This window comes from Lynx rufus, unplaced genomic scaffold (assembly GCF_022079265.1).
Source record: "Lynx rufus isolate CCGP_SWC_20201006 ecotype Redwood Valley unplaced genomic scaffold, mLynRuf1.p SCAF_6, whole genome shotgun sequence".
Lineage (NCBI taxonomy): Eukaryota > Metazoa > Chordata > Mammalia > Carnivora > Felidae > Lynx > Lynx rufus.
Window position 1 is genome coordinate 121393743 of NW_025814878.1, and position 25416 is coordinate 121419158.

General features: G+C 43.9%; 1 long non-coding RNA gene across 2 annotated transcripts in view; it reads left to right on the forward strand.

The window, feature by feature from the left end:
• The window catches only part of LOC124528782 (uncharacterized), a 34037-nt gene extending 15248 nt beyond the window's left edge, over positions 1-18789 (forward strand). The window contains exons 5-7 of one of the 2 annotated variants that reach the window (XR_006966231.1): positions 187-328; positions 552-744; positions 18177-18789. This is a non-coding gene — a long non-coding RNA (uncharacterized LOC124528782). The remainder of the gene's footprint in view (positions 1-186; positions 329-551; positions 745-18176) is intronic. The other variant, XR_006966232.1, reaches the window with a different exon arrangement.
• The last annotated feature ends 6627 nt before the right edge of the window (positions 18790-25416 follow it).

Consider the following 25416-nt stretch of genomic DNA (forward strand, 5'->3'; position numbering starts at 1 on the left):
CAGGGCAAGGAGGACATTCTTTTCATTTGTTTCAAGAGCTAGGTGGCCACCAATGGCGGCTGGTCAAAATATAAGACGGGAAGAAGCAGCTTGTTCAGGGTTGAGCTTGCTACTGTATTTGCTAGTGCACCACATCTGGTTTTCTTCCAAGACAATAAAAATAATAATAATTTCTCCCTCTCTCAGGAAGGAAATGCAATTTTTAAAGGATAACAAGTAATGAAGCTGAATGGCGTCTCTAGTCACCTACCTTAAGCCTCCTTTTCTGGGAGAGGAAACTGAGGCCCCAGAGAAATGGAATCCTTTGACTTAAATCAGTTCATCACAGGTCAGCCTGGGACTAGAGCTCAGTTTTTCCGACTCCCCGTAATACATCCTTGGTGCTGCCTCCCTGGGAACTGAAATTGTGTAGAATATCTTATGATCGATAATAATACCATTGACATACAATCAACAGGGCATTTTTCCCTTTAGCAGAAATGATGGATTTATACCAATGATTCTCCTCCTTCATCACTCTGTAAACAAATAACTTATATGTATTAAAATAGGCTCTCTCTGAGTTCCTCCAGAGACTTCAAGCTCTTTGAAGACCCAAGGGTGCATCCTTCATATCCTGTGCTTAGTAGGGACTCAGTAAATGGTGAGTGGATGGATGGATAACACAAGGCGAAACCACCCACCCACAAGGGACTGCATGGACTCCCCCATTAGGCCAATGAATTTAAACAGCCACAGGCAGAAGTAAGTGCTACCATGTTTACCTCTGTTATTTTGATGGAGATGGCTTATTTTAAGAATATCAATGCAATAAAGTAAATCAAAATCCAAAATAAAATGTTACTCATCCGAAGTTTCACTGTATCTCCACATTTTTAAGTATATGAGTCCCGGAAAGAAAGACTGTTCTTCTGAAAACGCTAGGCTCTTTCATGAATTCTGCCTTGCTTGAAATTTCTGCCCTTTTCAAAATTTCTGTCTTTTTCAATCAACCTCTGACCTCACTCTGATTCTAGGAAGAGCTGACTTATGTCCCCAGGGAATCATTTCACAAATATCTGAGAGCTGCACACAAACAAGGCAACAAATAGACCAGGCTCCCATGACTCAGCACTAATTTAGAGCCACACAGGTTGGTGGTTTGTTTGGGGGTTTGTCAGGGGGCTCAGGGCTTCTGTGGAGAAGGAAACTCCTCTTTCTTTCTGGCAACATAATTAAAATGCTAGACCTACACAAAGTGAAAGAGCTTTGCAAAGCTGAAAACAGTGCAAATGTTCCTTATTATATTAGTACTATTCTTGTACTAATGTACTCACAGATCTGATGACTAAATGTCAGGAGAAGTGAGTATTCCTGGAAGGTGGTGTTTTTTTCAGAAGGGCTTGGGGGTCACCCATTGAGAGGGGTGGGCATTGGACTTTCCTTTGAGGCAAATGAACACCAGCCTGGGGGAATTAAACCTCAGGATCTGGGCTTCTTACATCACCAGAGTCTTACACAGATGGCTCCTCTTTTCTCTTGATACCTTTGGGCATTACGTGTTTTTTTTTTTTAATTTTTTTAATGTTTTATTCATTTTTTGGGAGACAGAGTATGAGTTGGAGAGGGGCAGAGAGAGAGGGAGACACAGAATCTGAAGGAGGGTCCAGGCTCTGAGCTGTCAGCACAGAGGTGGACATAGGGCTCAAACTCATGAACCACAAGATCATGACCTGAGTCAAAGGCGGACGCTTAATGCCCTGAACCACCCAGGCTCCCCTTACATGTTTCTAATGCTTAAACCATGTGGTTGTTAGATGGTGTTTGTAAATAGAATAAAAGATTTCTACTGCTTTTGTGACTGCTACCAAGGACATTTTATGTATCTTGAGGGGGGAAAAAGCCTTTTGATAAAATGTTGTTTGAACCAGGCAACTGAAGATAGGACTCACTCCTTACTCAGGCCCACATCCCTCCTTTGTGATTGCCTATGACTGACTGTAAGTATTGATTCTAGTGCTGACTTCTTGTTTTCTAGACTTATAGGTGGAAATTGTGCGATTAATTCAAATTGAATACACTTTATTAGCTGGTGATGGCAAACGTTATTAGGTGGTCATGCTTTTCACGGGATTGCTGGGATTACTTTTATAGCAAGAGAAATGAGGTTGCTGCCAAAGGTATCATATGGTGGGAATGTCCACAGACATATTTTTGTTTACACGACACTGTGGAAAACCCTAAAACAATGAGAGGTAAGGCTATCCTGCACAGCCTTTTAGACTTTCTTTGGAATTTGTAGATACTGAAATTATAAACTTAAAATATGTGCATTTACCTGGGGAGAAGACCCACATCTTTAGCAGGCTTTCAAATGGGGCCCAGACTTCTGGAAAGATTAAGAGTTCCTGAAGTAGAGACATTTTTAACACCGCTTGACTAAGGTGTGCCATTAAAAACCAAACTGAAACAAAACAAAACAACCCCACAGAAAAACAGCACTTTGCTACAAAATTTTAAGCATGCATGTTTCCTTAAATGCTGAAAATTTAAAAGCATATTTAATTTATTTTATATTTAGAGCCTAAAAAGGTGGTAAGACATTGATTCCATGTATTAAAGTGCTTTAGAACTAGACATTCCCATCCCCTGGATGAACAGTTTTAACATGAATGATCGCCAGTTGTGGCTAAAAATGTGGGTCTTGTGGATTCATGGAACATTCCTTGAATTTATGCCCTATGCCATATATTGTGAAAAGGACGACTGTCTAAAGGCTTATAATGGGAGACTAACAAGGAATTCACAGTCCAGTTAGCAAATGATGATAACGCTGCAGGTTTTGAGAAAACAACTCTTGACCTACACAGGGGTTCAAAGAAACCTTAGAACAGGCAATCATTTAACTACATCCAGATTAGAGTTTTAGGAGTTGGCTGGTAGTAGGGACAGCAGGCAGGAGGGATTGCAGCAGGAGCAGTTTCCGGGAGGCGGCTCAGACTTTAATGTACATTAGGAATTACCCGGGGCTTGTCAAATGCAGATTCTGAATCTTCGGGTCTGGGCGGGACCTGAGATCTACATGTTCAAGAGGTCGCTAGTGATCGCTGTTGGTCATCCCCACTTTGAATCTCGAGGGAGGAGAATAGGTGTACCAGGCTGTTTGGGGACCAGCAAGTAGCTCAGGGTGGCTGGGGCTCAAAGAGGGCTCAGGGTGGGTTTGCTCCAGATAGATGCCTGGAAGAGCTTCTCTCTCTGAAATATTTCAAACATGTGGAAAAGAACAGAGAATAGTATAAGCATGTACCATCTGGACTTTACAAATGTGGGCATATCTACTTCGTGGTTTTTAGAGATACTTTGGAATTCCTTTCACTTCCTCCACCATCCTGCCCTTTACCTTCCCCTCAGCATCCCCTCCTCGGATCCTGGTGTCTGTCTTTTCCATCCACGCTTTTATGTTTTTACGTGTATATTTGCAAATGATCGATATGTACTGATGTTTGTATTTTAGATAAATGACACTTCATACAGTTTTATGCACCTTATGTTTTTATTCAATTCTGTATTTTCCAAATTTGTCTTGCTTGATACTTGGAGATCTAGTACATTTATTTTGAACTGCTATTTTAGTATTACTTGTATAAACTTATTACAATAATTCATTCATTTCCCTATTGGTGAAGATTTGGGTTGTTCATTCTCCCCACCCCCCCCCAATTGTTCATTCTTAGAAACAATGATTTAGAGGGGTTTTTGCATATACTGAATACTAACCCTCTGTCACTTCCGGGCATTGTTAATATCTTCTCCAGGTCTATGGCTTGTTTTGTTGCTGGTATTGGTTTTACCTTTATTATGGTGACTTTCGTTAGATGAAAGTATTAAATTTTAATGTAGTCCAATTTGTCAACCCTTTTCTATTGTTGTTTGTGCTTTTTAGATCTTGTTTAAGGAATCATAAAGTTATGTTCTCTAACTCAGGATTTTAATACAACATTGTGGGTAAACTTGACTGAGGTTTTCTTAACTATTTTCTGAGCTATTAATACAATGATGTCTCTTTACAATAGTTGCTGCACAGATGTAGTCTAGTTTGATCTGTTTCTCTGGAAGGCTGGTAAGTTCTTCTCAGTGGAAACAAAGGCAAGTCCTGATGCTGTCCATCTTATTTCTTAAATTTGGTTTTTAAGTGTATTGCCCACTTCTGGGGTCTTTGGCTGGTACTCCCTGATAGGTGGGAGAATTCCCTAACTCTCCCAGAATCTTCAGCTCCAGCCCCACACAGGATGAATGCTCCTGCCCAAGTGGCCTCTCTGCATGCCTCCTGTTCTGCCTGATTTCCACTGGTATTTCTCCTTGTCCTTTCAGTTCTGCGGGCTGGCAATAGCTTCTCTCTGCTGCCAGATTCTGGGTACCTTAACACCCCTATGTCTTTTCAACAATTCTCCATTTTTTTGGACACCAACTGGATGTCCCATAATTCAGCTCAATCCTTATACTAACCACCCAGAGTTAGCACAGACTAAGGGGCTCAGCCCCACAAGACTGCCCCTCTCCACCCCCGCCCCTGCCGCTTCAGATGGCAGCTGCAAATCCCAGGTCTCCAGGTGACCCATACTTCTGTCCAACTTGGTTACAAATTCAGGGATTCCCACAACACACCAACAGGTTTGATAACCTACTAGAATGATTGATAGAACTCGGGAAAGTACTATACCTACAACTAAAGTTTTATTATAAAGTATATAACTCAGAAGCAGCCAAATGGAAGAGATGTGTAGGGCAAGGTCTGTGGAGGTCCTGAGTACAGGCACTTCTGTTCTTATGGAGATGGGGTGAAATACCCTCCCAATGCATCAATATGTTCACCAGACAGTCCCCTGGGCCTTGTTGTGCAGTGTTTTTGTGGAGGTTTTGTTACTTCCACACAATTGATTAAATCATTGGCCGTTGATGGTTGAACTCAACCTCCAAGCTCTCTCTTCTCCCAGGAGGTCAGAGAGTGGGGCTGAAATTTCCAGCCCTCTAGTCATGTGGTGGTTCCTCTATGGACCAGCACCATCCTAAAGATGTCTAAGGGCCCACCAACAGTTGCCTTATTAGCATAAACTCAGGTATGGTCAAAAGGGGCTCATTATAAATAACAAAAGACATGCCCATCACTCAGGAAATACTAAGAATTTTAGAATCTCTGTATCAAGAATGGGCGACAAAGACCAAATAAAAATTTTTAAGTTTATTTATTTATTTTTAGAGGCAAGGGGCAGAGAGAGGGGGAGAGAATGTCAAGCAGGCTCCATGCTGTCAGTACAGAGCCCAACACGGGCTTGAATTCATGAACTGTGAGATCATGACCTGAGCAGAAACCAAGAGTCAGATGCTTAACTGACTAAGCCACCCAAGCACCCCAATAATTTTTTTTATTATACCACAATCCCCAGTTGTTTCCCCTAATCCTACCCACACCTTCTGATGAATTGTCTGGTGAAATTTTTTTCCCACCTGTATACCCGCAGGTTCCTGCAGACACAGGGGCCATTCTCGGTACCCCCATGTGCACATAGCATCATATTTGTAACACCACGTTGTGGCATCCTGTATGCCTACTTGTGTTCTTTGTGTTCTTCTCTAAATTGTAGACTCCTTGAGGCAGAAATGTGTCCTTTTCTCCCCTGTATTCCCAACATTCTAGCCCAGTATCTGGCCCATAATGGCTGTCAATCATTTTTTTGATTAGTGAATGGTTTCATTCTTCATTCTGGGCATCCATTCATTCAGTATCTCCTGTGTAAGAGGCTGCCCTAAGTGCTGGGTAGACAAATTCACTGCTAGCTAGGTCCTGACATTCTAGGGAGCTTGGATTTCATCTTGGAGTAGACAGAAGGACTGCCCAGGTTCACCTACATTTCTACCAAACCTTAGACATACCTCAGAAGCAGCAGGGGTCTCCTTCACAGACATGGAGATAACCTGTAGCAGTGATGACCCTACCATGGCTCTCTGGCTGGGGACAGTCTTTGCTACTCTACCCTTCATGGTCCAGTGACCTCATTGGCCTATCTTCTAATACCCAAGGAGCAATGGTTTATTTGATTCTGAAATGGTTCATCCCCTTGGAGAGGACATAAACTCTGCAGAGTTTTCTCTCTGACTGAGTGGAAAGAGGGCAGAAGGTCGGATCTCCAACCCTGCCTAGTTCAAATACTACCTCTGCACTCATTTGGGCAAATTACTTAATTAAGTTTGTACCTGCCTCAGTTTCTGCATCTATAAAATGGGGGTAACAATAATACCTCTTAGAATTAATTTGAGGATTAAATGAACACTTAGAGGATGTTGTAAATATCTAATAAATGTCATCTGCAATTAGCACTTCTTGTTTATAATCATCCTATTGGTGGGGGGAAATAAAATATATCCCCATGTGCACAGAGGAATGCTGGAGAGATATACCAGGAACTATTAAGTAAGAGGCGGGAGACTGACTTTTTAATGCCAAATTTTTAAATCATTTTTTCACATGTTCTGAGTTTTAACCATGTGTATCTATTTTAAAAACTCTTCTCTGTTATATCTGACAGATTTCAAAATCTTTCCTCTGTATATATCTATAAGTATCTGAAGCTGAACACACACACACACACACACACACACACACACACACACAATTTTATACTCCTCCACCTCTATCCTGCCTCACTACTCATGGGTCATGGTAAACATTTCCAGTGGCTTGTCTTGCAACCTCTCTGTTCATCGAGGTTGTGCTAGAAAATGAGCCTTGGAATTAATGGCTGGGGCAGAACACATCCCATTGGCAATGTCCTATTTATGTGAACTTGTACTTCCATCAATGATGGCAGTGAAAAACAAATATCAAAGCAGGGCCTGGATTTAAAATGATTTGAATACATTATAGAACATTAATTCCATAGAGGCTTTCAAACCAGACTGATCAGGCATTTGAAAATCATTTATCTTAAGTGGGTCTCTGAAATGTACCAGGACATTAAAAATGACAGTGAATTATGTTTGCTTCATGTTTTACATTAAAAATAATCGGATGCATCACAATTCCTGTTCAGGGTAAGGGCATTTTTCTAATCCCATAATTAGCTCTGTGAGCATCCAAAATAACATCTAATTCCAGTCTTTTGAATAGCCACCTCTTTTTAAAAAGCCAGCTAATGGATGCGTTTGCAGACACAAAGACCAAAATAAATCAAGTGGTACCGCTTTGGTACCCTTAGGTGATGGGATATGGGAGAAAGAAATGAGAAAAGGAAGTCATGGCTGGCATCTCCAGCTTTGGGAACTTGATAGCTCCCTTCCTCATTTATCTGTTGAGTCTTCTGTCCCACAAACAATCCTACTGATGTGGGAGATTGTGTGCCCAGCTTTGGCAACACAGATTAAGAGGGGCTTCTGGCCCTTAGGGAGTTCATTGTCTAATGGGAGAGACAAAATAGAATGACAGTGACAAAAGTGACAAAAGTACTCAGAGTGACAAAAGTACTCTTAGAGCATACAGAAGTGAGATGCCTGTCAACATAGGTAAATCTGCTTGTAACTATTTATTGGTTTAATTTTCTTAAGTATTTTTCTTGTCTGAGATGATACGTGGCAGTTTTCTGTTTGCTTCGTAATTCAAGGTATGATGCTTGAGGCATGAAATCTAGCAATACTAACTTAGCAATGCTTTGTGCATGCATGCAGGACCTCACTCATCAAACATTCACTTCATGTAGGCTCTATGCTCATTTCTGGGAATACTGAGGATTCACAGGATCTTAGTTTGTGGTTTAATCATCAAACAGTGCTTACTACCTTCTGATATTATGGTTCCATAACCTTGAACAACAAATCCCCATACTGGAGAGTGTAAGTAGGGTTATTGAGAACCTGGGGAATTATAAATGAGAGCCCAGTGACTGACACCCAAAGCCCCAAGTAGTCTGGGTTGAGTGTGCCCCTCCCCGCTTTGTGCATGGCAGGCCCCACCACCCAATCAGGCCATGCTGAAACTGGACAGTGCTGAGACTCCTTTGCAACACAGTATTTGCTACCCTTGGTCTCTGTTCTAAAACACCGTACCCCCCAAAGCAGTAAAAAAAAGTACCCAAAAAAGAGGATGCTACCATTCCTGCACTTACCAGCAGGCAAGAGATTAGTATGAGGGGTGTGTCCCCAGGGATGAGGATAGAGATGGGCTTTGGTTGTTTGACTGTTAAACCTGGAAGGCTGTGACTAGGAATCCCTTAGGTGTGCAGGGTACTGAAATGCCTCCGCATTCACGATTGGATCTAACCCTTTATACAACTCTAGGGAAAGGTCATGTTTCCCTGGACCACAAAACTGAGAGCTAATGTAGTTAAATGGCTTTCCAAGAAGGAAGGGCCAGGATGAGAGCAGAAGTTGACCTGAATAAGGTCCAGTGCTCATTCCATGTTGTCACCTAAAACAGACACATACTGCTATGGACTGAATTGTGGAAAGGGTTTCTTATGTTGAAGCCCTAACCCCGAGTGTCATTGTTATTTGAAGATGGGGCACTTAAGAAGGTAATTAAGGTTAAATGAGGTCATAAGGGTAGGGCTCTAACCTGACAGAAGTGGTGTTCCTATAAGAGGAAGAGACGCCAGAGATCTCTCTCTCTCCACACATGCACAGAGAAGAGGCCATGTGAGGACATAGCAAGAAGTGGCCCCCCTACAAGCCAGGAAGAGAGCACTTACCAGGAGCTTAATTTGCCGACACCTTGATCTTAGACTTCTTGCTTCCAGCACTGGGAGGAAATACGTTTTTACTGTTTAAGCCACACAGTCCATGGCATTTTGTATGGTAGCCGGGACAGACTAATACAGATTTTGGTACCAAGAATTGGTGTGCTCTGCAAAGAGCCCCCCACAACGTGGAAATGGCCTTGGAACTGGGTGATGGGGAGGGGCTGGGAGAGTTTCAAGGTGCATGCCAGAAAAGCCTAGGTTTCCCTGATGTGACCGTTGGTAGAAATATGGGTGTTAAAGACGATTCTGGTGAGGCATCAGGAAGAAAAGAGAAGCGCTAGAGAGAAAGCCTCTGTCATCGTAGAGAATATGTGTATCACCATGAACAAAATGTTGGTAGAAATAGAGACAGGAATGAGGAACAACATTGGAAACTGGAGGAAAGACAATCCTTACTATAAAGTGGTAAAGAACTCGGATGAACTGGCTGAATTTGGCTGAACCTCTCTCTTCCTCTCTCTACCCCTCCCCCCTTGTGTGTGCTCTCTCTCTCTCTCTCAAAGTAAGTAAATAAACATTTAAATATATACCTTTTTTATTATTCTTAAAAATTGTGCTAAAATATATAGGTATCAGAAAATTTAACCATTTTAACTATTCTTCACATTACAGCTCAGTGACATCAAGGACATTCACAATGTTGTTTAACTATCACCACCATGTATCACCAGAACTTTTTAATCTTTTCAAATGAAAGTCTCTACCTATTGATCACTAACTTCCCATCCCTCCTTCCCCAGCCCCTGGCAACCACACTTCTATTTTCTGTCTCTATGAATTTGATTACTTTAGGAACCTCGTATGAATAGAACTATCCAGCATTGTTCTCTTTATGTTTGGCTTAGTCCACTCAGGACAATGTCTTCAAGATTCATTCACGATGTAGCATGTGTCAGAATTTCTTTTCTTTTTAAGGCTGGATCATATTCCTTTGTATGTATAGACAACGTTTTGTTTTTCCATTAATCCCTCCATTGACATTTGGGTTGCTCCCACCTTTGGTTGCTGTGAACATGGCCATACAAATGTGTCTATTTGAGTCACTGCTTCCGATTTCTCTCTCCTAGCATGTTTTTCTGTAAGTGAACCAAAGCACTTCTTCAACATATTGCTTAGAAATCTCCTCAGCTAAATATCCAATTTTATTGCTTGCAGGATTTACCTTCCACAAAATACGGTTCAGCCAAGCTCTTTTTTTTTTTTTTACTTTTGTAACATTTATTTATTTTTGAGAGAGAGAGGGGGACAGAGTGCGAGCCGGGGAGGGGCAGGGAGAGAGGGAGACACAGAATCTGAAGCAGGCTGTAGGGTCTGAGCTGTCAGCACAGAGCCCTATGCGGGGTTTGAACCCACGAACTGCAAGATTGTGACCTGAGCCTAAATCAAGAGTCAGACGCTCAACTGACTGAGCCACCCAGGTGCCCCTAAAAAACTATTTTTTTTAAAAAGGAAGAAAATAACTCTTCAGCTCATTTTTATGACACAAGAATTTGCCCTACACTTTTAACCTAGCAGCGTCAAATCTTTTTACCTCTCTTACCTAAAGCCTCTTTTTTCTCCATCCGTTGCATCTGATCTATTACCAAATCCTGCCATTTTCACCTTGGAGTTGTTCGTTCTTTCCCATCCCCACCCCAGCTACCCCAGGCCAGGCCAGCACCTCCTAAAGCCTACCCTACTTCTCCTAGTTAATGTCTCTGCCACCCCTGGTTGCTCCTATGCTGCCTCCTGACCAATCTCTCTGAATTACTTGCTTTGATTCATACACCAAGGCTTTGCATGTCCCCTGCCAGCTGGCCCCACCCAGCTAGTTAACCACTGGCAGCTGGGCTCACCCAGCTAGGTAACCCTGTTGACCCACACACCTACCCTCCAGACAGGCTGGTCTCATTGAGGTGCCCTGAGACAGCATATCTTTCCTGTCCCTGTGCCTTGGTGCCCACACCACCCTCACACTCCACGATTCCCCCTTTCGGCACTTCCCTGTTCAAGTCCCACCCCTACCTTCTCCACCTGCCGCTGTTCCTCGTCATCCCCCCATCCTTCAGCTGCTGTTACTGTCAGCATCCGCGTCCCAGAGTGAAGCACCTAGCTGCTGTCTTCAGCATAACCCGGGCCTCCCCAGGTAAGGGGGAAACTGCTTTTAGATATGGCCCACTCTGTGTTTCTTTTGACCTAGCAGAGTCCCAGGTTCCCAGTTGATATTCCATAGCTACTAGCTGATTGATATGAATAGATTTTAACTTAAGAGCTGAGCCGAGCAAACATCAGGTTACTAGTCAGTTTCCAAAATATCAGCTGTGCTATTCTGAATTTATTTAGAATGTGCGGTCCCTGGCCCGAGGGTGCCTGCCGGTAGCAAAAATGCGCTGGGTCCTCATTTGGAACAAGACAGCTTTCAGGGTCACTTGAAGGCAAAGCTGGGAGCATCAGGGCAGGACTGCGTGGGAAGCAGTTGAAATGTGAGACAGAAGAGCTGTCAACAAGGACACTTCAGTCATCTTATAAAGAAACACCACTCTATAGAAAGGCAGCTTGGATTCCTGACTCTCAGATCTCAGTGGTGGGCAGGAAACTAGGTGGCTGGGCTGTTGGAATCTAGACTATCTTCAGGGGAAAAAGGAAGGTCAAGGTCGAAGATTCCTACCTCGTCACTGCAACCACCTCCCACCCTTTCCATTCTCTCTCCTGCTAAAGTTGCATCGATCTGCACGAATAAAATAATCTGAAAAGCTCTAGGGTAGGGCATGCCTCTGGATAGTGAGAACTTGACTTTTGAGTCCTCAGATACTCATTCATCAAATACTTGCTGAACTCCTCTATGCCCCAGGTGCTAGAATAGAGCAGTGACCCTGCAGACATCCTGCCCTCCTGTGATGTCGCCTTGTGCTAGGCACTGTGCTAGATACTGGAGATTCTTTGATGCAGATAACACGGGCCTTACAAGAAGGGACTTACAGTCAAGGGGAGAGACAGTCATCAGTGGGAAGTTACAGCACAATGTGTGATGTGAGTTCTAAATAGTAGTGTTCAAGACTTGGTGTTCACTTAGATAAAGAGGCTGATAGGGGCACATTTTATTTTTGCTTATGTTTTCAAATTCTGTATGATTTTTAAAAAACCCTCTTCTTTGAAATGCCATTCTCCTATTTTTCCAGATCTCAGCTTCTTGCCTTCACTGCCAACACTAACAGGCCTACATAGGCTAATTGTCTCCTGGATATATTTGATTATTTTCAAGCACCTGTTCTTAGGATTGTAGGGACAGTAGGAACCTACTGTGTCACGGTCCCTAGGGAACTGGTGGCAGAAGGCCCACTTCCATCCAGACATCCTCTTTCTGCTAAAGCACCACCAACAACGGAAAGACTGTTTCCTGTCCTTTGAGGATTATGGGTGTTGTATAGGGTGGGAGCTAGTTCTTGGCTTGAGCACAGCTCAATGCATTCTCAGAAAATGAGTAAATTTCTCTGTTCTAAATAAGGGAAGTGACATGACAGCTGATGTCTCAGCCCCCTATACTTTCAGACAAGGATGATCTCACAAAGCACTAAAATGACCTCATTCTGTTATTTGAAGAACAAAAGACTTGTCTGTCCATAGATATTTTCCCACCATTGACATTGGTGGTTGAAATTGTCACAATTAAGGTCACTTACTGAACAAGTGCACCTGTTACAAATGTTCATATATGAACTGTGGAAAAGATACCTGAGAGCAGTGGTAGAAATACCTGGGGAACTTCTTAAAAATACTGAGACCAATCCCAGACTAATCTGGATCTCTGGGAAGTGGGACCATGAGGACTTTGTTCAAGCTCCCTGGATGGGATGGGTCTAATGTGCTATGAAGGTTGAGAACTGCCGCCCTGAGTTCACAGAACACACTTCCTTGTTGAGAATTGCTCAGTCTTACACATTAGCAAGACCTCTCCAAGAGGAGAATAGTCCTGGGAGAGGCTGTATTCCCTCCACTCTCAAAATGTGATTCATAGACCACCAGCATCGGCATCAGCACCATCTTGCCAACTGTTTTAAAAATACAGAATCCTAGGGCCCACCCAAGATTGACTGAATCAGAACCTGTATTTAATAAGGTCTTCAGATGATGCATGTGCATATTATAGTTTGAAAGGGACCGTACAAGATGATGTCTTTTTAAAAAATATTCACTCATTTTTGAGAGAGAGTGTGTGAGCAGGGGAGGGGCAGAGAGAGTCGGGGGGGGGGGGAAGAGGATCTGAAGTAGGCTCTTTGCTGACAGCAGCAAACCCAATGTGGGGCCCAAACCCACAAACTGTGAGATCATGACCTAAGCTGAAGTTGGATGCTCAACCGACTGAGCCACCCAGGTGCCCCACAAGATGTTGACTTTCATTGTCTGCTTTAATGTCCACTCAGTTACTCACTGTTACAGGTTATGTTGTATCCTACCCAAATTCCTATGTCAAAGTCCTAACCTCCATTAGCTCAGAGGATGACTTTATTTGGAGATAGGGCCTTTACAGAGGAAGTCAAGTTAAATTGGATGACCTCCCACATCATCAGGGTGAGTGCTAATCTAGTTTGACTGATGTCCTTATAAAAAGGGAAAATTTGGACACAGAGAAATACGTACAGACAGAACATCATATGAATGTGAGGATACCTTTCTGCAAGCCCAAGAGAGAGGCCTGGAGCAGATTCTTCCCTCACAGCCCTCAGGAAGAACCAACCCATACCTTGATCTCAGATTTCTGGTCTCTATAACTAAGAGACACTAAATTTCTGTTAAGTCACCCAGCTTTGTGGTACTTTGTTACAGCAGCAGTAAAAAAAGCTAGTTCACTTGTGATATCTTCTATCTATTTTACATACAAACTGCCCCCGAAAGGAGCAGAATCTCTCCATCCTCCACTGACATTCCTGGTCCCCCAAATCCTTGGGTCAGGTCCACTTCAGGAACCACTAGCCAGCCTATACACTAGCTGCCTGGGTCTAGAAGCCCAGTGCAAATCCCATCAGCTGAGGGCAGGGTAGTGGTGGGTTTCATGACCAGCTTTCTTGGAAGGTTGAAGGGTTTCCTGGAGTGGTTGGAGAAATGTCAATGTCACCAAGTTCCTTAATCAGTCTTGATCACCCACCATGGCCAGCACATGGTATAGGAAACTGTGGGGACGAAATTATTCTTATCACTATCAAACTGCCCTGTAGACGTTTGCAGACTGGTGAAGAGTGAGTCTTGGTAACCCAATAGATAGTTCTTGGGGCCACTCACCTCTCTGAAGGTATCTGCGTATAGCCCAGTTTCTTCAGCCAATTATCATAAGATTCAGCCCCTTTTGCCCCAACCCCAGACGCAATTTCAAGAGTTTAGTGAATGGTACTGACACTATTGCAGTTTTTGTTGGGAGGTGGAGGAAAGGGTTGCCCTCATAGAGGCAACCTTCTTGGTGCCTCCATGGAAGCACCAAACCTGTCTCTCCTTTTGGAAATTGACTAACCTCTCCTCTTAAACTTTAATGACTGCACTTCATCTTCCTTTTGACACCCCTTCTTAAATTTTTGGCAGTTAGTATATCCCACTCCATCAAACAAAACCCAATTGAACAGCATTGTCAAGGGGCTCCAGCCTGAGATCACCAGGGACACATTAGGGGTTCATTACTAACTGCAGTGAGAACATCACCGTGAACAACCAGGGGATCCAGTAGGAGGGTGTTAGGACCTATTGTAGGATTGGGGATTTGGTTACCTGATTTGGGGGAGGGTCTAAGGAAGTCAAGATTGGCTCTATAGATTGACTGCTTGGAGGTTGGGGGCTGTCAGAAAGTGGGAGAAATTCTTTGGGCACCTCAGTAAATCTTTATGAAGAGGGGAGACTAAAACAACATAAAGCTGTAATTGGCAAAGTAGCAGTCACCACAAACTGGGTGGCTTAACAGAAATTTAGTGTCTCTTAGTTACGGAGACCAGTCATTTTAGTCCAAACAGGGGACTTTGGGAAGAGTATTTTTGTGGGCGACACAGTGACCTTGTTTTTGTCTGTGCTTAGATGAAATTATGAACTGGCCTTGCTTTGTCTCATTTTATTGTGGTTTCAGAGTGACATCTGGGGTTGGTGTTCTGTGCCAAGGCTTATGTTCAATAGGAGAATAACATGACCAGGTGAGCCTCTGGGTATCTGGGACTTCTTTTTAAAAAATTTTCTCCACATTCAACAAAAGTAAAACCTGTGTGTTTTCAGCCACTCCCTTTTGCCTGTTGTTTTTCAAGCATAGCTCTGGGCAGTGGTAAGGGGCCTCAGTTTATCTCATGTGTCTCTTATATCTGATGCATACAATGGGGCTTTATTAATGAAATATCAGGACACTGTATATATGGATTCATCCAATGATTCAGTCAACGTCCACTTCCCGAGGGCCTCCTAGGAACCAGGGACTACCCCAGGCATAAGGGTGTCCAGGCATGAACTTCCAGGATGAACAATACTGATCTCTAAGAGGACAAAGTGTCTATTACATTTGTTGGGATGGGTGTATTAATCTGCTGGGGATGCAGTAACACATACCATGAGCTGGGTGGCTTAAACAACAGAAATTCAGTTCCTCAAGGTCTGGAGCCTGGAGGGCTGAGGTCAAGGTGTCGGCTGGGTTGATTTCTTCTGAGGCCTCTCTCCTTAGCTTGTAGATGGCCATCTCTATCCTGTGTCCTCACATGGTCTTCCCTCTGTATGTGTCTGTGTCCTGATATCCTTATAAATACACCAGTCATGCTGGGGCACCTTGGTGGCTCAGTCAATTGAATGTCTAACTCTTGATCTCCGCTCAGGTCATGATCTCTGTGGTTTGTGAGATTGACCCCTATGTTGGGCTCCATGCTGACAGTGCAAAGCCAGCTTGGAAATCTCTCTCCCACCTCTCTTTGCCCCTCATGCTCGTGCATGCATTCTCTCTCTTTCTCTCTCTCTCCCTCAAAATAAATAAATAAGCATAAAAAAAAAAAGAATGCCAGTCATACTGGATTATTGCCCACCTTAATGACCTCATTTAACCCTAGTTACCTCTGGGGGTTAGGGCTTCAGATGTGAATTGTGTGTTAGGGAACACAATTTAGCCCATAATAAGGGTCAGATAGGGGAAGGAAAGCATTCTTTAAAGTATCTCAGATGCTGAGGTATAAACATGTTGGGTGCTGGGGATGATGGTGGTTTGAGGGAGGGTCACTGCAGGGTGAGGGCTCTGGCCCCAGAAACCCCATGGAGGGGTGGTGATGGACCCAGCCTTCACAGATAAATGATTACCCTGGGGGCACAGGGTTGGGGGAGGAAGTGGTGAGCTTTCTGACCACCAGCAGGGGAATAGCTGTGTGGAAGGAACTACAAAGAGGAACAGCTGGGCACCCCTCATTCTCCTGTGGAGTTTTGGGGGCACAGATGAGAGGTACTGATAGCCCTTGTTGATGGTTGAATCTGGGATGACTGTGTCAAATAGACGCTGAGAACTAGCAACCATGCTAAGAGCATGCCCACTCTGTTTCACTGGTCCCTGTGGGGGCATTCTGGTTTGCTTATTTGTGTCTGTTTGTACCCCCACCTCTCCACCCCTCAGTGTCTCCCTCGGGCTTCTGAACAGGGCTCAGATTGCAGCTTCATTGCTTGCCGGCTGGGTAACTCTGGGCAGGTTACTGTCTTTCTTAGCTCAGTTTCCTCCTCTGGAAAATGGGGCAATGCCACCTGCCCCTTAGGGCCGCCCTAAGGATTGTGGGAGGTGCTTGTGTCTGGCTTGGCTCCTTTTCTTTCCCTTTGGCTATAGCCAAATGGGGAAGCAGGAGATACGCCCGAGAAAGAAGAGAAGCACAAGAGCAAGTTCACACACTGTCGGCCACTCTAACTGGTGCAGGATGCAGACACTTTTAACATTTGAACGTTCAAAAGAAGGTGTGACTGGATGTAGTTTCCAAGCCAGGGACATTCAAAGGTCTTCCAGTAAGCTGCAGAAATCACTTTGTGTTTATGTTAAAAGGAACCTTGAAACCAACTCTCCAACGCTCCCACTTTATGGGTGAGGAAACTGAGGCCCAGTTATTAGTTGACTAGTCTCAGTCTAACAGCAAATAGCTGAGGGGAGAATGTGGATTCACATGCAAGACATTTAGCAGAGTGGATTTGCTCACTCTGGGCCAGACTGGGGTCACAGAACAAACAATGCAATCGTCTAAGTTTAAAAATTTATAATATTAGCTAATATTTGTGCATGGTTTTTACCATGTGCCAGGTATCGTTCTAAGTGCTTTATCCATATAAATGTATTCAGTTCTTTAGACAATGCTATGAAGTAGGATTATAGTCCTAACTCCCATTTATAAATGAGGAAACTAAGGCACCAACAAGTAATTGCCCAGGACCACACAGTGAGCGAGGTGGAACAAGGGTTTGGATCCAGGCAGTCTGACTTTCAGACACTGTGTTCTTAACCACTATAGTTTCCTGCTTTGTAACTAGTGGTTCTCAGTGATCTCTGGACCAGAGCATCTGCATGAGCATCACCAAGAACTTGTTAGAAATGCAAGTTATCGGGCTGGCCCTGACCTTGTGGGGTTGGGACTCAGTGAGCTGTGGTTTAACAGAACTTCTAGGTGATTCTGACATGCGCTCCAGTTTGAGAGACACTGGCTTTCTTTCTCTTCTTCCCTTGGAGAGCCTTTGCTGGACGTGGAGAGGTGGGGTAGAGAGATCCATTAGTGAGACTCTGGGAAGTTTCCTCCAGGACACACTTGGACCAGAGCTTTTGAATTTTAATGAGTGCAAGAAATGATCTGGGCTGGGAAGGTGCCATATTGGTATTTGGCCCATTTATTTTTGCAGAAGTAAACTTGGGGATTATTTATATTTTTCCTTCTTTCTCCTTGCCTAAGTACCTACCACAGAGTGGACCATTGGTAATCAATAAGCTTTTATGGTGCCCCTAAATTACTTGTTTTCCACATAAAGCTGGCCTGAAAGCAATAGATCACTGATGGGGAAAGGCTTTCCGGATGGAGATGGTGTTGTGGGAGAGAGAAAAGGACTCTGGTGTGATGAGGTAGTAAAACATTCAAAGCTGGAGGTTTCTTGCCTTCCTTCCTTCCTTCCTTCCTTCTTCCTTCCTTCCTTCCTTCCTTCCTTCCTTCCTTCCTCCGTCTCCTTTTCCTTCTCCTTCTCCTTTTCCTTCTTCTCCTCCCTCCTGTAAAACTACATTCCAATTCCATTATTTATATTTTAAAAGTGACTTAAATAGGATACTTGGGCCTAATTTGGGACATTATCCTCAAGGGCAGAGATAAAAGCTTGATTCAGAGGGGAGAAGAAACCCGAAATAAGGGAAAGAAGAAATGGTGCACTAGTTGGCTTATCCATGATTTGACTTTCTTTTTTTTTCTTTTTGGTAAGGGAAGAAGGAATGCTTTGAGAGCCATTCAGGAGAGCAAATCTGCCCTGTGGAACAACTGTTACAGATTCACGAGCTCGGTGTCTATTGGGAAGACCGACACCTAAAATGTACAAACTGAAGAAACCCATTTGGGGACTTTGGGGAGTAGGCTGACTCACCACAAAACTAAACTAAAGAATCGTTTCTGGCTTGTGAGAGATGGATGATGCCCCAGCAGGAAGTGTTCAGAAAGTCTACTGAGAGGCACAGGGTGAGATAGGGAATGATGAGTGAAGCAGGATCAATCATCAGGGCCCAAATCCGCTGACAGGGAGACCTGGATGCCCATGCAGTAAGGAGGAACAGACAATTTACTGTCTTCTACTCCTTCTTTTACTACATCTGGCCTGAAAATCTTCATAGCTACTTCAGGATCATTTGATTTTAGCCATAGCATCTTGACAAAGAGAATGATGCCTATAAAATCTAGTAGTTAAGCAAATTCCACTACTTTGTGTTAATTTCTGGGAGTCAGGGTGGGATGGATTGGAAATCTTCATTTTCTGGGTTTAAAATAGTCTCATAAATCTAACCAACTGAAATATAAAGTCTTTCCAAATAGAGGACTCCCTGGACCACTTCAATAAATATAGTATATTAAAAAAAAAGAAACAAATTGCTGTTTGAAATAAAATCAATCTAGTTTTTTTTTTTTTTTGAGGAGGTTAGATTCTCATTTTGAAGCTTTTTCTTTTTTTAATGTTTACTTATTTTTGAGAGACAGCAAGGGTGAGCAGGAGAGGGGCAGGAAGACAGAGAGACAGGATCAGAAGCAGGCTTTGCATTGCCAGCACAGAGCTCAATGTGGGGCTTGAACTCACGAACCATGAGATCATGACCCGAGCTGAAGTCGGACATTCAACCAACTGAGCCATCCAGGTGCCCCAAGGAGGTTCGATTCTCTTAAAGGAAGTGTTAGAGGGTAAACATGGAATGTTGTGCTACTAATGAAAAAGTGTCCCTTAATTTCAGCCCAGCATCTTGACTTGGATTTGCAAAGAAGAGTTCAGGGCTGAGTCTGGGCATAGGGCTGGGAGAGCTGGAGAGAATGGGAGGAACTCAGAGTTCCTGGCAGCAATCGAGGAGGAAGGAATGAGGCAAAATGGGAGAAAAGAGTTGAGCTGTGCTGGGGATCAGGCCAACCCTGGGGTAGGCCCTGAAGGGTGTGGTTGGTCAGTGGTGCCTGGTCTTGGAGGAGCTGATAGAACATCAGGGACAGGAATGTTGACTTTATTCTGGTGAAAACTTCCTCCGTCTCCTCATGTCTTCCGGGAATGTGTTGGGGACAAGAGCTCTGTGTGGGTGCTGTTTCTTTAGTACAGACCCAGGAAGGACCAGTCATCCACCTACAGATCCACACTGGGCCCAGCGGGGGGTCGCTTGCACACACAGGGTGGGACACATGGCAGACTGAACTCACCTTGGTGAGTATATGGGCTCGGGGCCAGAGAGAACCAGGAGAAACGCTGAGGATGGCACTGAACTTGGACAAATTCTGAAATAGGGATTCAGGCCAGTGTCGTCTAGGTGTTAAGGGTCAGCATGACACCAGCTGGTGTCGGTTACAAATGAGTGAGAAATATTACAACTGGCATGTCTGTGAACAACGTTGGTTGACAACCCATTTCTGATCTTGTTCGCATTATTATAAGCTATACTGATGTAATACCACGTGGAAATACAATGCTTTTTTGTGGATATAGATTATTAACATCATGTGGGAAAATGTATAATTCAAATGAGCCTTAGATGATAACTCCCTAAGTGGCCCCTGCAAGGCCCTTAGTTCACGTTGCCTTGGTTATCTTAACGGGTATAATATTAGCATGTGAGCCTATTTACCGCTAAGAATTATTAGAACAATGCACATGTGGAGAACCTGAATGTGTTTTGAGCCAGGAGAGGAAGATTCTAACACAACACTATGTTGAAATGCCATTTTTCCTCTTTTCTTATTTTCTGGATGGGATAAAAGCACCACCAAGACCCAAGTCAAACAAACACAAAAAACAATAACAGAAAACAGGGCCCAGTCCTTATGAGCAGAGCCGACCACATACAGAGAGAAGAGATTTTTTTAGCCCTGCTGGCTTTGCCTGTCTCCCACTTCCTGCCTGTGTTCAGACTGATCAGAAGAGCCTGATGGAGAAAGAGGACTTCTGAGGATGGGCTGTTAGAGGCTGTGTGTCATGGAAGGCGTGTGCTTCTGATGCACAACAGGTCAGGTAAGGGGCACTCTCAGAGAACTTCATGGAAGTGACCTGTGAGCACAAATACTGGTACCTGAGGAAGCTGGAGGCCTTGGCGGCTGCAGGTGCTCTGATGGCACAGAAGAGAGCTGGCTTCTGCAGTTCTGCCAGCAGCAGGATTGGGGGAGAGGGTATTGGGAGGAGTGGCCAGTGGAGAAATCAGCCAGTGTGATCTGTTCCAGTAGAACTAGGCCCGAGCAGAGGGAGAGAGAGTCAAAGCGGGGTCTACCTCTGCAAGTGGGAGCCAAGAGGGTGCTGGCCATGGCCAGTCAAGGGGGCACAGCCTGCACCCAGCATTGGGGCAGTGGGAGGGTCCTAGGAGATGAGGTCTCTAAGGAAACCACAAACTCGCCTGTGGGAGAGAGAGCCACCTCCAGAGGCTACCAATGTGACACCGTAACATCTCCTGTGCCATTTTCCTGTTTTTCCTCTCTCCTCTCTACATACTCTGGGGGTCAGAGGTGGCATGGATAGTGTAGTGGAGTGGAGCTTTGAGGCAGAGAAATGGCCAGGAACCCATCTGGCCCTCTTGCCCATTGTGTGTCTCTGAGTCTGCCTCAGGTGAAGCTGGAAAAGCATATGACTAAAATGGACATTAAAAGCTTGATTTAGACCCAGTGGAGCTTTTTGGTACCATTCATTAAAATCACAAATGTTAAAGCATCTGTTTGAGATATATAGTTTAGGCATAGGTAAAGGAATTTGACCTAAGTGTGATTTGGAAAAAGAAGAAGAAGGAGAAGTGGAAGAGGAAGGAGAAGGAGGAAGAAGAAGAAGAAGAAGAAGAAACAGCAGCAGAAGCCATTTCAAGGTACTTGTCCTTACGAGGGCACCATGTTCAAACAACTGCCCACACCTGTGTCAGAGGGCGCATGAGCATGTGGGCATGGCAGAGGGCTATGCTACATGCTTCATTAGCCTAAGGCAAATTTGAGATTGGGTCAGATAACCCCCTGGTAACTATTACAGTGTTCCAGGAGTCCTGCAAAATTTTATGTCCACAAGGGACCGTTGCATGCCCTCTAGTTAAGTCTTTAAAAATATTTAAATCATGTATATCCATTAGTTAAAAAATTCATCAGACATATCAAATATATTTATATACAATCGTACAAATATATTAATTATAAAGCATTGTAACACACAGGGTTTAATTGCAGATAAGAGAAAAAGTTAAACATAAAGGATTTAATACAAGAAATTAGATACTTAGAAATATCTGGAAGAATAGGTTATAAGATCCAAGGAAAGATTCCTAGAAAACACTGTAGGATTCATCTGGCAAGGGAGCTCCTACCTCTATCTCAGTCAAACAGTTGTGGGATCAGGAAGGCTCCACTGGATCGCTTGGCTCCATGTTAGAAAGCCTGGAACTTTTCTAAGTGTCCAATATACCAGCAGCAGAGACCAACACTAAGTCCCCAGTATGGCATCTTCCTTGGGGAGACTAGCTAGCCATCTGGGGACAGGGGGATTGCATTGGTGCTCTTGCATCATGGAGGGAGCAGAGATTCATCCTCACAGGAATAGACAACATATTCTGCATATAGATATGCCTCACCTGTCTGTATTGCCTCTGCCAGGGCTGCCGCTGTGGACTCTGGAATGCCTTGTTCAGTGTCACGGTAATCTGCACAGCATTGCTTCTGATCAAGGAACTCACTTCATGAGGGAAGTGTGGAAATGGTCTCATGTCATGAAATTGCCCATATACTCACTCCATCACCTGGAAGCAGCCAGCTAGCTTAACTGAAACGTGGAATTGCTTAAAGAAGACTCTGTTAGAATGCTTGTTGGAACACAACAGATTGAAGAATGGAATTCTGTCTTAAAGGATGTTTCTCCTTTGCTAAGATCCACAGATCTAGGATTCAAGAAATAGGAGAAGAGTTGTTCTTCTCCCCATTGCATTAATAACTCACTCACAGAAATGTTCTTATCCTAGCCAGCATCTTTGTGCTCTGCTAGTCTGGAGATATTACTCCAAGGGGTAATGCTTCCACTATTGGACACCAGAGTGGTTTCAATGAATTGTATGAGACTGCCACAGGGCTATTCTGGGTTTATTATACCACTAATCACTGGGTAGAAGAAGTCACTCTACTGGCTTGAGTGATCGATCCCAATAACTAAGGGGAGATCGTGTTGCTGCTACCCAGTAGGGCAATGGGGATGGTATCTGGAACCCAGGGATTCCTAGGGTAACTCTAAATATTTACATGCCTGGTAGTGAGGTTTATAGAAAACTGTAGACCTTTCCTTCTCCCCCACAAAAAAGGGGAAAATAACTATTTAAGATTCAGACCATTTTGCCAATGAAGTTTTGCATCATTTTACCAGGTTATGACTTAAACAACCAGTTGAAGTTCTGGCTAAGGGCAAGGGAAATATGGAATGGGAGGTGGAAGAAGGAAGCCACAGATAACAGTGACAGCCTTGTGACCTGTTACATTAAGGGGGACTGAAGTAGCTCTGCCTATTTTCTCTTTGCTTTTCTGTGTATGTCTTTATGTGTGTATGACAGTCTTTTTCTTCTCTCTTCCCCTTCCATTATTATTTTATATATGAATACACTTTATCATTTAGTCTTTAGGTGACAGAATATTCGGTGGGACTATGGCTGAATTGGAGAAGTAATTAACATATCCAGTGATGGGTACAATGGCCATTGTGCCTCCTCATTTGGGAAAGGGGTGAGTACACATTTTAACACATGTGTGTTAAAAAATGCGTCTAGAAGCCAAGTAGCCAAAGGGGTGGACTGTTATCAATGATTGACTCAATACTTCTGTTCACCAAATCTTCCCTTCCTTGAGCTGCTTTGTGATCCTGGAGCTGAATCTGTGGCCTGCAATGCAGGATAGCCAGGAGCACTTGGAGGTCAGCAAAATTTCCTGGCACTCCCTTCAGGAAGCTTTGTAGTGGAAGTCCCTTGAGATACCTCCCAGGAACAGCTTTCTGGGAGTACTTTAGAGGACAGATTTCCAGCAAGTTCCACTGGCCAGACACCACAGCAACTTGTATGCTATTGACTGAGCCACAGCCATGACCTCACTAGCAGGTCTTGGATCCCAGCTCAAGGTTGGGGCATAGTTACTTCCTTGGACATTCTCTTTCAGCTCTAGAGGTATTGCTGCTTCTTATATCTGTGTCTCCTAATGTTTTTAGAGTTCCCTTTACTTCTCAATAGCCACTCCCTCACTATTCCCATCCCCCATTATAGCTAATACAGTAAAACCTTGGATTTCGAGTAGCTTGTTCTGTGAATGTTCCGTAAGACAAGCAAACGTTTCTAATAAATTTTAACTTGATAAACAAGCGATGTCTTGCAGTACGAGTGGTAAATGACACTGAATCATGTTACATGATCACAACTAAGCAAATGGTACTTCTCTCTCTTGCTATGGGATTGTGGGTGACTGTCTCCCATGCTCAGATGCTTGGTCTCAGGCCACAGTATTTGGCAGAAATCAGTGACTTTTCAGAATGTTGGAAGGTGTCCACAACTGGCACTAGTGTATTTTTTGTCACTTCAAAGCACCTATGGACAGTCCTTTGCTTTTCCAGACAAGAGGAAGCTTAGGAATGCTTTGCTTCAATCTGAGTCAGTCTGCCTACAGATATAGACCCTTTCCTCTGATCCCTTATTGCCAGTTACATTAAATACAGTATATGACAAAAGTTTATTCATACTGTACTGTAGTCAACATCCATTAGAGCATATACAATGGACCCCATGCAGAAAAAGATTCCATTGAGCCAATAGTCAGCAGTGATTTCATTAGTGACAGTGAAAGTCGTCCTACACAATAACTCTTCTCTCTCTTGTCTCCCTCACACCAGCATGAAGTTTTTCAAAGGTAAATGCAGGTTAATTAATTTATTTTTCTTTATATTTTGTATTATGTTACAGTATTGTAATCATTTTGATATGAATATTTTTTGGGTTGTGGAATGAATCACCTGAGTTTCTATTATTTCTTATGGGGAAATTCAGTTTGATATACAAGTGCTTTGGATTCCAACCATGTTTCTGGAATGAATTATGCTCACAAACCAAGGTTTTACTGTAAAACCTTGGCCCCCAGGAACACACTGCAGACCCAGCCTGACAAGGGAGCTCCTACCTTTGCCACTCGGGGCACTGTGGGGTTAGGAGGCACACTCACGGTCTCCTGGCTCCAGGAACTGAGTGCCTTAGCTGCAAAGCAGAGATCAGAAAGTTGCTGCCAAACTTGTAGCTCCAGGGTTGTGCTGCACCTGGGTGACTCAGCAAATGGATGCCCCACCTCCTCTCTTAACCTTCCAAATACAAGTCTCTGGTGAGTTCAGCTGCTCTGCAACATGTTTGAAAATACAGCATATTGATAGAAAACCTGAGGTAGGGTGAGGCCAACAGATCAAGAAATGGTTGCCATCGAAAGGATAGCTTATATCTCACAGATCCCAAGAGATGCGCACATCATTCAGGGCCACACTAGAAGCACCAGGGTCATCTAAGAGGCAGAGGAAGAGAGGGGAAATGTGAATTAGAGTCTTTCTTGGGGTTTCTGCAGGAAATAATAGATGAGGTGGAGTAAGCAGGCTTAGGATTGACTAGTTTGAAAAATTTCAGCATGCTCTGGGGCATAGGAGCTATACCTGGCTGTCTGGCACCAGACCCTGGGGTGATTAGAGCAGGTGGACAGTGGCTGAAGTGTGCTAGCCCACAGAGAAGCTGGTTGGGGCATGGGCTCTGATTGGCTGGTTTGTATTTGGAAAGCACTCCCCACCCCACAAAGAGCCCTCCTGGTGTGTGTAGGGAGGGTGGGGGCCACTACTATGGAGGCAGGAGGCCAAGATGAGGTGACTCAAGCAGGTTGTCCAGGATAAGGCTTGTTCAGTATATGCATGTAGGGCAGATGTGAACGGATCAAATTTACAGAAATGAGAACCGTGGGCAATACACAAA